This window comes from Etheostoma spectabile, chromosome 21, assembly GCF_008692095.1.
Source record: "Etheostoma spectabile isolate EspeVRDwgs_2016 chromosome 21, UIUC_Espe_1.0, whole genome shotgun sequence".
Taxonomy (NCBI): Eukaryota; Metazoa; Chordata; class Actinopteri; order Perciformes; family Percidae; genus Etheostoma; species Etheostoma spectabile.
Genome location: NC_045753.1, coordinates 11,055,441 through 11,065,322, shown reverse-complemented (window position 1 = coordinate 11,065,322; position 9,882 = coordinate 11,055,441). Strand labels below are relative to the sequence as shown.

Below are 9,882 nucleotides of genomic sequence, written 5' to 3'. Positions count from 1 at the left end.
CCCCGCCCCCCCCCCCACCCCCATTGTTTTATCATAGTGTTTACACCCCACCTTCCTATGGTTACACTTCTTTCTGCCTACTAACTGATTTCTCATTCTTCTTTTTTTTTACTGTAAGTGAAGTTAGCCTGTGTGACTCTTTACCCTACTAGTGACTCTATTGTTTACAGAGATGAGGAGGAACAGAAGATTAGTCCATCAATGACGTCTCTTAAAATCGTGTTTAACGTTACAGTGATGTCCCAGAGAGCGTTTAGCTCGGTGTTTGCTGAAGCAAGTTCCTGCTGAAGCGATGTTCACTGAGAGCAATTATAGGAGTCCGGAGGGTAAGGGAAATCACTCGTGTTAGGAACTCGACAGCATGCATGGATTGTAAAATAAGACCCTGCACTAGCCACACACACACACACACACACACACACACACACCACACAGACAAAACACACACACGAAACCCTACATACATGACAGACAGAGGAGAGAGAGACAGACACACGCACACACACACACACACACACACACACACACACACACACACACACACAACCACACACACACACACACACACACACAAAGAACCACCCAACACCAACACAACACACACACACAACACCACACCCAGCACGAACAAACATCACACACACACCACACACACACACCCCACAAACTACCGAAACCCACACACACACATCAGACAAAACACCACACACCACACACACACACAGACAGTGAACACACAGACCCAAACGCACGACACACACAGACACACACACACCACAAGCATGACAGACATGACAGACAGACAGACATGAACACACACACACACACACACACACACACACACAGCCAGAAACAACCACCACAGCATGACCTCCCAACAAAGACGACAAGCAACACACCCACAAACACCACCCAGACAGTGGACACACAGACCCAAACTCAACCGGGTTATTTAAACAGGAAGTCGTGGATTTATAGCACAGAACTACACTGAACTGAGATTTTAGTTGAAGCTGTAATACCTTTTTCACTTCTCAATAACTAGTTAGATTCAGATTAGATTTCTAAGATCCTCTGCTGTATAACAAATAGAGAAACAGGAACCGGAACAGAAATAGAAAAAGGTTTTGTTGTAGTATTAGTAGTATTTGAGTATTTGTACTTCCCACAGCTGGGGAACTCCTCAAACGCTGCCGGCTGCAATTGGATGCAGGTTGCTTTGGCAGCTGCTGCCAGGTTACACCGTTTTCTTTAAAGGTGCCCTGCCACGCGGGTCTCACCCTACCGTGGTTACCTTGTTTCAAGCCCTTCTAGCGTGGTGTAGAAAGCTGCAGGAAGACTCAGCTCCATTTGGGCCAGACTTAAGTACAGTTCTTGAGTAAATGTACTTATGACATTACACCACTGCTGCATTCAAACTTAGCTTGTGAATACATGTGTTTCCCTTTATTTTTAGACCAGGGATTATGGCCTTAAAATCCCAAGACCTCATTTATAAAACTCTGCGTAGATTTCCAAAAAAATTCGGAAGATTCGTGGTCAAACCAACCCACCGCTAATATATTTAGAACCAAAAAGCAACCTTCTGATACGGGCATAACACACCACATGCAGGGAACACCTGCCGTAACATCTCTCTTATCTTTCTCGTTATGCCTACGCGACGTGTAGACGATGGATGTGTTTTTGGTTGCCCCCGGTGAGATTCTTGACCCACCCACACCACCCCCCCCGTCGGTTGCCTTTGAGTAGGGGTCCAAACCGCTGACTGGAGGTGTGCACCCGGCAGAGGAGGAAACAAGGAGGATTTTCCTGCCCTGTGTTTCTGTGATTCTTGTCTGACACCACTAGATGTCACACCCGGACACAACACACGCCATCTCTGCTCCATTCAGAGAAAACTCTTTCCCTTGCATTATGGTTTTCTCAAATCTCAAAAACTTCCTTCTTCCCTAGTGTCCCCTTAGGGAGAGTCTTTTCTGTGCAGATTCCGTTCTTTCTTCTTTCTTCTTCTATTCATGCCATTTATTTTGTTTCATTATCTCTTCCACTCCGCTTGCCGTCTCCCTCTTCCTTTCCTGTTGTTACAAACTGGGATTCGATGGGGGGGAGTCACTTGAACTTCTTTTATAATGTGATCTCACAATGGACACACGACAACCCACAGGAAGTGGGGCGCCATTACAACACACACACACACCACACAGACAATGTTAAGTTGTATGGTTGTAGTGTATTTAACTGCAGCGGTGCAAGCCGTTGTGTAAATGTGTGTTGGATTAAAAGATGGACATATTGCACATTGTGTGTTGTGGGTGCAAACAGGTTGTTCATACACTCATATCAGGGAAATAAAATGCTGTGTACATAATGAATAAAATGACATTTGGTTTGCCCCTAAGGTAACCAGAAAAAACGTTTTTTCTGGTACTAATAGGGGTTTTTCATCGGTCTTCCTGTTGACGTACTTGGTGGTAACAATTGAACAGAGTACATGGACATGTTGCACTTTGGATACTTTGAGTGAATGAGCCATGTCTAACACTTGAAAAGCATCCATGATGCAAGTCAGATAAAGATGACTTGGCCACAAGGTACCGGGTGGTTATTTTTGAGAAATTACAGTTTATTGGTGTGCGATCCCTGCGAGTTGGCTCCTTCTTCTTGCATCCAATGAAGACCGTTATTTCCTCCTTCAGTTCCATGTCCCCATGTAATCACCTATCCTGCTTTCTCCCTCCCCCTCAGACGAAGCCATTCACAGCTGGCAGACCTTTTAAAACCCTCTATATGGTCTGTAAGAGGGCATGCACAGAGAGTTACACGGAACAAATACAGCAAATTTCAGAGTTGTTAGGACAGCCAACTGTAAATGAATACGCCATTTTAGATGGTGGCTAGAGAACCGTCTCTTAACATTTTATCATCACACACACAACAACACACACACACACACACACACACACACAACACCACACACAACACACACACACACTCGGCAATATGGCCGTGTACGTCCCCTAGTTTTGTGATATGAAATGACAAAATGCTGTTTCCTCTTTTGATGATGTTTGGTTCCTGTCAGTTGTGTGTTTGTGTGTGTGTGTGTGTGTGTGTGTGTGTTTGTGTGTGTGTGTGCACTCTGACACCCCTGCAGACATCCTTGTGAGGGAGCATTTTGTTAGAGCTCTATGATTGTTTTTTTTTTGTGACATTTTTGCCATTTAATTAACAAAAATAAAACCATCATCCTTTGCAACGATTGTGGATGGGGTGTTGGGTGCGGTTTGGTTTGTTTTACTCTGGCAGTGGATTGGTTGCAATGTGATCAAGGGTACCCGTAATTGACTCTGTGAGGATACCTATTCACCCTCAAAATAAAACTACATGTCCCCGAGAAAAAACATTGCTATTGAAATCAAATCCATCTTTGGATGTCCCTTCTTTTCTTTTAACTGATAGTTACATTTTCGAGTGAAATCATCAATATGGAAGAATTACTCAGGAATTTAAATCCTCAGTTTACATAATTAAAAGTACACAAGTAGCATTAGTACCACAATTCAAATAATAAATCATTCTGCAGAATGGCCCATTTCAGAACCATATATTTCATAATTTGATTATATGGGGGGGGGGGGGGTGTATCGCTTTGCCCCCTTTTTTTAACATAGGGGGTTGTATACTTATGCCCCCTGTAATTTTAAAAAACCATAGGGGGGTGTATACTTTTATGCCCTGTATGAAAAACATAGGGGGTTGGTTACTTATCCGCCTGTATTTTAACATAGGGGGGTGTATACGTATGCCCACTGTATTTTAACATAGGGGGGTGTATACTTCTGCCCCTGTATTTTAACCATAGGTGGGTGTAGACTTATGCCCCTGTCTTTTAAACATAGGGGGGTGTAACTTTGCCCCTGTATTTAACATAGGGGGTTGTATACTTATCCCCCTGTATTTTAACAATAGTGGGGTGGTTACACTTATGCCCCTGGTCTTTTAACATAGGGGGTGTATACTTCTGCCCTGTTTTTAACATAGGGGGGTGTATACCTCTATGCCCCTGTATTTTAACAATAGGGGGGTGTATACTATGCCCCCGTTTTTAAGGAAGAACATTTATTGTTTTATAAAACATTATTCTTTACAAAGAAAAGTTGCTTTCCGAAAAATTGTTGGATTTTCCTAATTTTTAATTAAGGCAGTTAGATCAATTTCCAAAAGATGTTTTTTATTCCTCTTTTTAATCAACCTTTAGCCTGGCGGGAAACTTTCTCAAGAAACTGTAAGTAGGCAATTTAAGTAGCCTACCCTGAAATGTGAATTACTAAGCCATTAGTGGAGTAGAGTACTTAGATTTGCATTTCTACTACCGTTTCCATCAACAGCCCTCGGTTGAAAAGGTAGTTTACTTTGAATCCATGTGGAAGTAACGACCCACGCTTTTATTTCGAAGCTCCAACGGAAGCTGTCCATAGTTTGGGGACTTCTACGTGTAACTTTAACGCTCGTGCCGGATAGCTGCCACACTGTACCCGACTGAGCCGACCTGGGTACGTAAACCCCATCCCGCCGCTTTTACCGCTCGCGTGCCGCCAGACGCACACACTTATCATACACAGCATAACATCCACCCAAAATCCTAATTCATAAGACCGAAGTGAGTAGCATACGGCTAATGGAGGCTCGCGGGGACCTCGGTCGGTGTTCTGAGGCCTGTGACAACAGTTTGATCTACACGGGGAAGATCGGGTTTAAATGGACTCCTGGAGTGAGTACCGGTGGACAGGATCATTAAATACGCGCGGAGGGCTGGTTGATGTCTGAGTTAAGCTACTGTCAGTCTGGATGGGGTACTGCGGTTTATTTACACGCAAGAATTCATGCAATTACATCGATGTAATCAGAGCCAATGAGGTAGAAAGTGTAAGTTTGTGGTGGTTTAGCTTGTCTCTTGTTAAATACTCCATGATATTTCTTAATTTAGGACTTCCGTCGGTGTTGTGTCTAGGTCCCTAGTGATTCATGCCAAGACATTTGATTTCTCCTAATATTTATGGAGACTTTGCCTGAATGCCATCATAAGCCTCATTGTGTTACCTTTTTACACTATGTAGTGTTTTATATTATAGACGTTTAAGGTGTGTGTCTGGTAGTTGAAAGTCGTGCAAAATTTGTTAGATTGGTTAGTTAGTGGAAAAATGGTGGTTTAATTCAAGCAACTTTTTTGGTAGTTTATTCAAAAACAGGGCCCATTGTGAGTTGGTGGGGTGTTGGGGTGGGGTTCCTGGGCTTTGTTTCGCTTGAGTGGCAGTGGACCTGGTTTAAAGGTTTTTTCTATAGTAAAGGTTTATGGTATCCCTTGTGAGGGGCATCATGCGGGAGGGGGCGGCGTGGGATGGCCTGTTTAATGTGTCTGGAGTGTCATGATAAAAGCGGGAGTGTCCACAGCAAAGTCTAATTTATTACCTGGATTAATCGGCCACTTAGAGTCGGTGGTTGCTCAGCTTGGTGGGTACGTGCTGGCATCGAGTAATTCTTCGCATTAACTATGGCCTTTGTAAGCCGATCTGCACCATCATCGATGTATTGAATGTATGCGGGGCCAGAGGCCGCTCTCCCAATCACATACGATTTCTCTGAAAAGTGGTCTAACATCGCCCATCGATCACGCTCCACAAGGATGTGAATTTATGGTATTTCTATTTCTGTTTGGTTTTCTATTGAAACCATCACTTTTCTGAGGGAGGACCCCTAAACCCCTCCACCAAATATGTGCATCTACGGCTTTAAAAGGTCCCTACACACAAACCCGTTTTTACTAGCATCTTTGAATAGCATGTGTGTGGTGTGTGAGTGTGTGTGTGTGTGTGTGTGTGTGTTGTGAGTAAACAAGCCAATTGGAGCCAGTCCCCCGAGGAAAAACAGATTACAGAATCACAACATGGCTTTTTCAAAACAGATCCACATCTCCCTTTTCTCCATTGTAGTTATTTTCTTTTACATTTTATTTTTTATCATGTCCCCAAAATGACCCTTCTGCCGTGCCACTACCACAAGGCGTACTGGGTGTTTGGTGTTTTTTGCCCCAACATCTCCGGTCCCCAGGCAGCGCAGCAATGGTTTGGACGGATACGGGTTCTGTTTCAGGGTGCAGGATCAAGTTTCAGGTTAGGAGATAAAGGGTCAGGTTAAGGTATAAGGGTTAGGGTTAAGGATAAGGGTTTATGGATACGGGATAAGGGTTCCGGGTTTAATAGATAAGGGTAAGGATATAAGGGTTCGGGGTTCGGTTCAGAGACTAAGGGTTCCATGACGGGCTAGGGTTAAGGGATCAGAGATAAGGGTTCAGGGTTCAGGGTTCAGGGTTCGGAGAATAAGGTATAAGTGTTAAGGTATAAGGTTCGTTATGCGGCAATTTAGGCGGCACAATGCGCTTATTTTAACAAATGCGCCCCCCCCCCCCCGAAATACATATGGCCAACTTTGGCTGATATGTTATAGAATTTGCAATGGCATAATCACGTTTTTTATGGAGGACTGAGTAATACGCTGTTTAAAACCTAGATATAGTTACAACCAGAACTTTACACACAACCTAGGAATGGAGTGACAGTGTGTGTGTGTGTGTGTGTGTGTGTGTGTGTGTGTTTGTGTGTTTGTGTGTGTGTGTGTGTTTGGGTGTTGTGTGTGTTTGTGTGTGTGTGTGTGGGTGTGTGTGTGGTTGAGAGACAGTTCGGCCTGTCCTCCACCCGGTTCCTTTTTGAGGTGTTAGACTTGGTTTTTATGTCCTGTTCGAGGGTCGTTTACAATCGACCACAAATCCACCGGATGTCCCTCATTTGCCGGATTTCCGTCCCCTTCCTCCCTTTCTTTGTGTGGTCGTTCTAACCTCCTGTGGATTTTCTGTAACTCTGGTACCGGTCCTCAATCTCTGCAGGTAAATCCAGACAGCAGCTATACTATCTGTCCAATCTGAATTATGGTTAACCTGGTTCCCTCAGATCTTTGCAGGGTAAATCCAGACCGCTAGCTAGACTATCTGTCCAGTTGAGACTATGGTACTTCCGTCCTCAGGTCCTCTGCAGGGTAAATCCAGACAGTAGCTAGACTATCTGTCTCAATCTCAGGACATGGTTACCTGGTCCCTCAGATCCCTGCAGGGTAAAATCCAACTGCTCGCTAACCATCTTCCCAACTGAGGTTTCCTGTTGCACGACTAAAACAACCTCCAATTTCACCTAGAAACACGTTCCCTTTCCCGAGTGATTTTGGCAGAGTCCTCGTTGCTTGTGCGTTGTGTTTGACGACTGCTAATTAACCAGAGCAGTTTTTCTCCAATCCTGGAATGCAGTGTGTTTCCATAGCCGACCTTCAGTCTGCCTATTGAGAACTGGGTAAGTTAAAAGAGAGTACTATCTCTTTCTAACCTGTTTGAGAAGTCTATTCGTGACCAGTTGTTCTGAATGGTGTGCCGCTAACTGTCGACCTTTCCGCCCCCCAAAACTTACAGCGTTCGCTGTGATGCCCCAGGGCGGGCTGAGCTGGTCAGGGTTGCGATGCCTTAGTGGACCGACAGATTTTCGCATCTGCGGCTTCTGGACATACGGGAGAATGAGGCATCGGGGGCAGGTTCAACTCGCCGGTACTTTCATCCTGGACCCCTCAGGGCGCCTGCTGTGGAACATGACAACTCCACAGGTGAGTCTCGGACGCTGCAAAAACTCACACAAAAAAACGCCAGAGCAGCTAGGGCGGAACACTATATCGGCGTTGTTTTTTGTTAGTTACATCGCATTACAAGTGGCCCCCCCCCCCCCCCAATATACATATTGTTGGAAAGTTGCAACATATCGCGATAGACACTCCAGAGATTTATTTGAACGGTGGAAAGAAAAATATCAAACAAAAACACACTTTCACTTTTTTTTTTTTAGTTCACCTTTTATTTTTACCTCTATTCCGATATGTTACTAAGCAGCAGAAATGCAGAACTGAGTTCCGTTAATGTACACTTTAAATGTGGGTGATTTATTGCAAGTAATATTGGTATTGGGATATTCAACAACATTCTCACCTATCAAGTGTTGTGTGTGTTGTGTGTGTGTGTGTGTGTGGTGTTGTGTTGGTGTGTGTGGGGTGTGTGTGTGTTGTGTGGGTGTGTGTGTGTGTGTGTGTGTGTGTGTGTGTGTGGGTGTGTGTGTGTGTTTTGTTGTGTGTGTGTGTGTGGGGTGTGTTGTGTGTGTGTGTGTGGTGTGTGTGTTTGGTGGTGCTGTGTGGTGTGTTGTTGTGTGTGTGTGCTGCGTTTGGGTCTGTTGTACCTGTCTGTGTGTGTGTGTTGGTGTGTGTGTGTGTGTTTCTGTCTGTCGGTGTTTGGTGTGGTGTTTTCTCTGTCTGTTTGTTTGTGTGTGTGTTTGTGTGTGTGTGTGTTTCTGTCTGTCTGTCTTGTCTGTCTGTCTGGCGGTGTGGTGGTGTTGGTGTGCTGTGTGTGTGCTCTTTGGGTCTGTGTGTCACGTCTGTTTGTGTGTTTGGTGTGTGTGGGTGTTTTCTGGTCTGTCTTGTTTGTGTGTGTGTTTCTGTCTGTTGTTGTGTGTGTGTTTGGTTGTGTTTGTGTGGTTTGTGTCCTGTGGTGTGGTGGTGTGTGTGTGGGTGTGTGTGTGGTGTGCTGTGGTGTGTGTGTTGTGTGTGTGTGTGGAATGTGTGTGTGCGGTGGTGTGGGTGTGTGTGTGGTGGTGTGTGTGTGGTGTGTGGTGTGTGTGCGTGGTCTGTCTCTCTCTCTGTCTGGCTGTCTGTCCTTGTGTGATGTGTGTGTTTCTTGTCTGTGTGTGTGTGTGTTGTGTTGGGTGTGTGTTGTGTGGGGCCTTAGTGCAGGTCTTATTCTACACCAGGCCTGCTGTCCGTTTACCATAACAGAGTGATTTCCCTTCCCCAGTCTCTATAATAGCTCTCAGTGAACTCTGCCTTGCATGAACTTGCTTCAACAACACCGAGCTAAACTCTCCGGGACATCCTGTAAACGTTTTGAAACACGATTTATTAAGAACGTCTTGATGGACTAACTTCTGCCTCCTCATCTCTGTAAACTAATAGAATTCATAGTAGGGTAAAGGAGTCCACAGGTCTCACTTCACTCTTTACCGTAAAAAAAAGAAGAATATAAATGAGTTATAAGGCAGAAGAAAGTGTAACCATAGGAAGTTGGGTGTTCACAATATGATTAAACAATGGGGGGGGGGGGGCGGGTTATTTAACCAGGAAGTCGTGGCTTTATAGCACAGAACTACACTGAACGATATTTAGTTGAAGCTGTAATACTTTTTCACTTCTCAATACATTGGATTCAGATTAGATTTCTAAGACCGCTGCTGTATAACAATTAGAGAAACCGGAACCGGAACGAATAGAAAAAGGGTTTTGTTGTAGTATTATTATATTTTGATATTTGTACTTCCACAGCTGGGGGAACTCCTCACACGCTGCCGTCTTACCTTTGTATGCCGGTTGCTTTGGCAAAGCTGCTGCCATTTACACCGTTTTCTTTAAAGTGCCCTGCCACGCGGGTCTCCCCTACCGTTGTTTACCTTGTTTCAGCCCTCTAGCGTGGTGTGAAAGCTGCAGGAAACTCAGCTCCATTTGGGCCATTTTCATTATCAAAGACTCTGATTGGTAACAGCTAGCCAATGATACCTGGTATCAGCATCCTTTACCTACTCATTACATATTAAAGGTGAGCTCAGGCAACATGACGTCAGACTGACCAGCTGTTTTGATTGGTCTGATTTCTCCTCTTATTCTCCTTTCAGTGGCTAAGCTACTGCTAGTTTAACAAACATCAACACACAACACACACACCCACAACACACACACACACACAACAAC

The 9,882-nt window shown here is 44.6% G+C and overlaps 1 protein-coding gene and 1 long non-coding RNA gene across 2 annotated transcripts in view; one reads left to right on the top strand and one right to left on the bottom strand.

Moving 5' to 3' along the window:
• Positions 1-9,882, top strand: part of LOC116671023 (pleckstrin homology domain-containing family A member 1) — a 27,940-nt gene that overhangs the window by 3,777 nt on the left and 14,281 nt on the right.
• Positions 1,290-9,726, bottom strand: LOC116671025 (uncharacterized). Its single transcript, XR_004327169.1, has 3 exons — positions 9,715-9,726; positions 6,756-6,762; positions 1,290-1,344 (listed from the first exon to the last, which is right to left on the bottom strand). It is a non-coding gene; the product is annotated as an uncharacterized LOC116671025 (long non-coding RNA).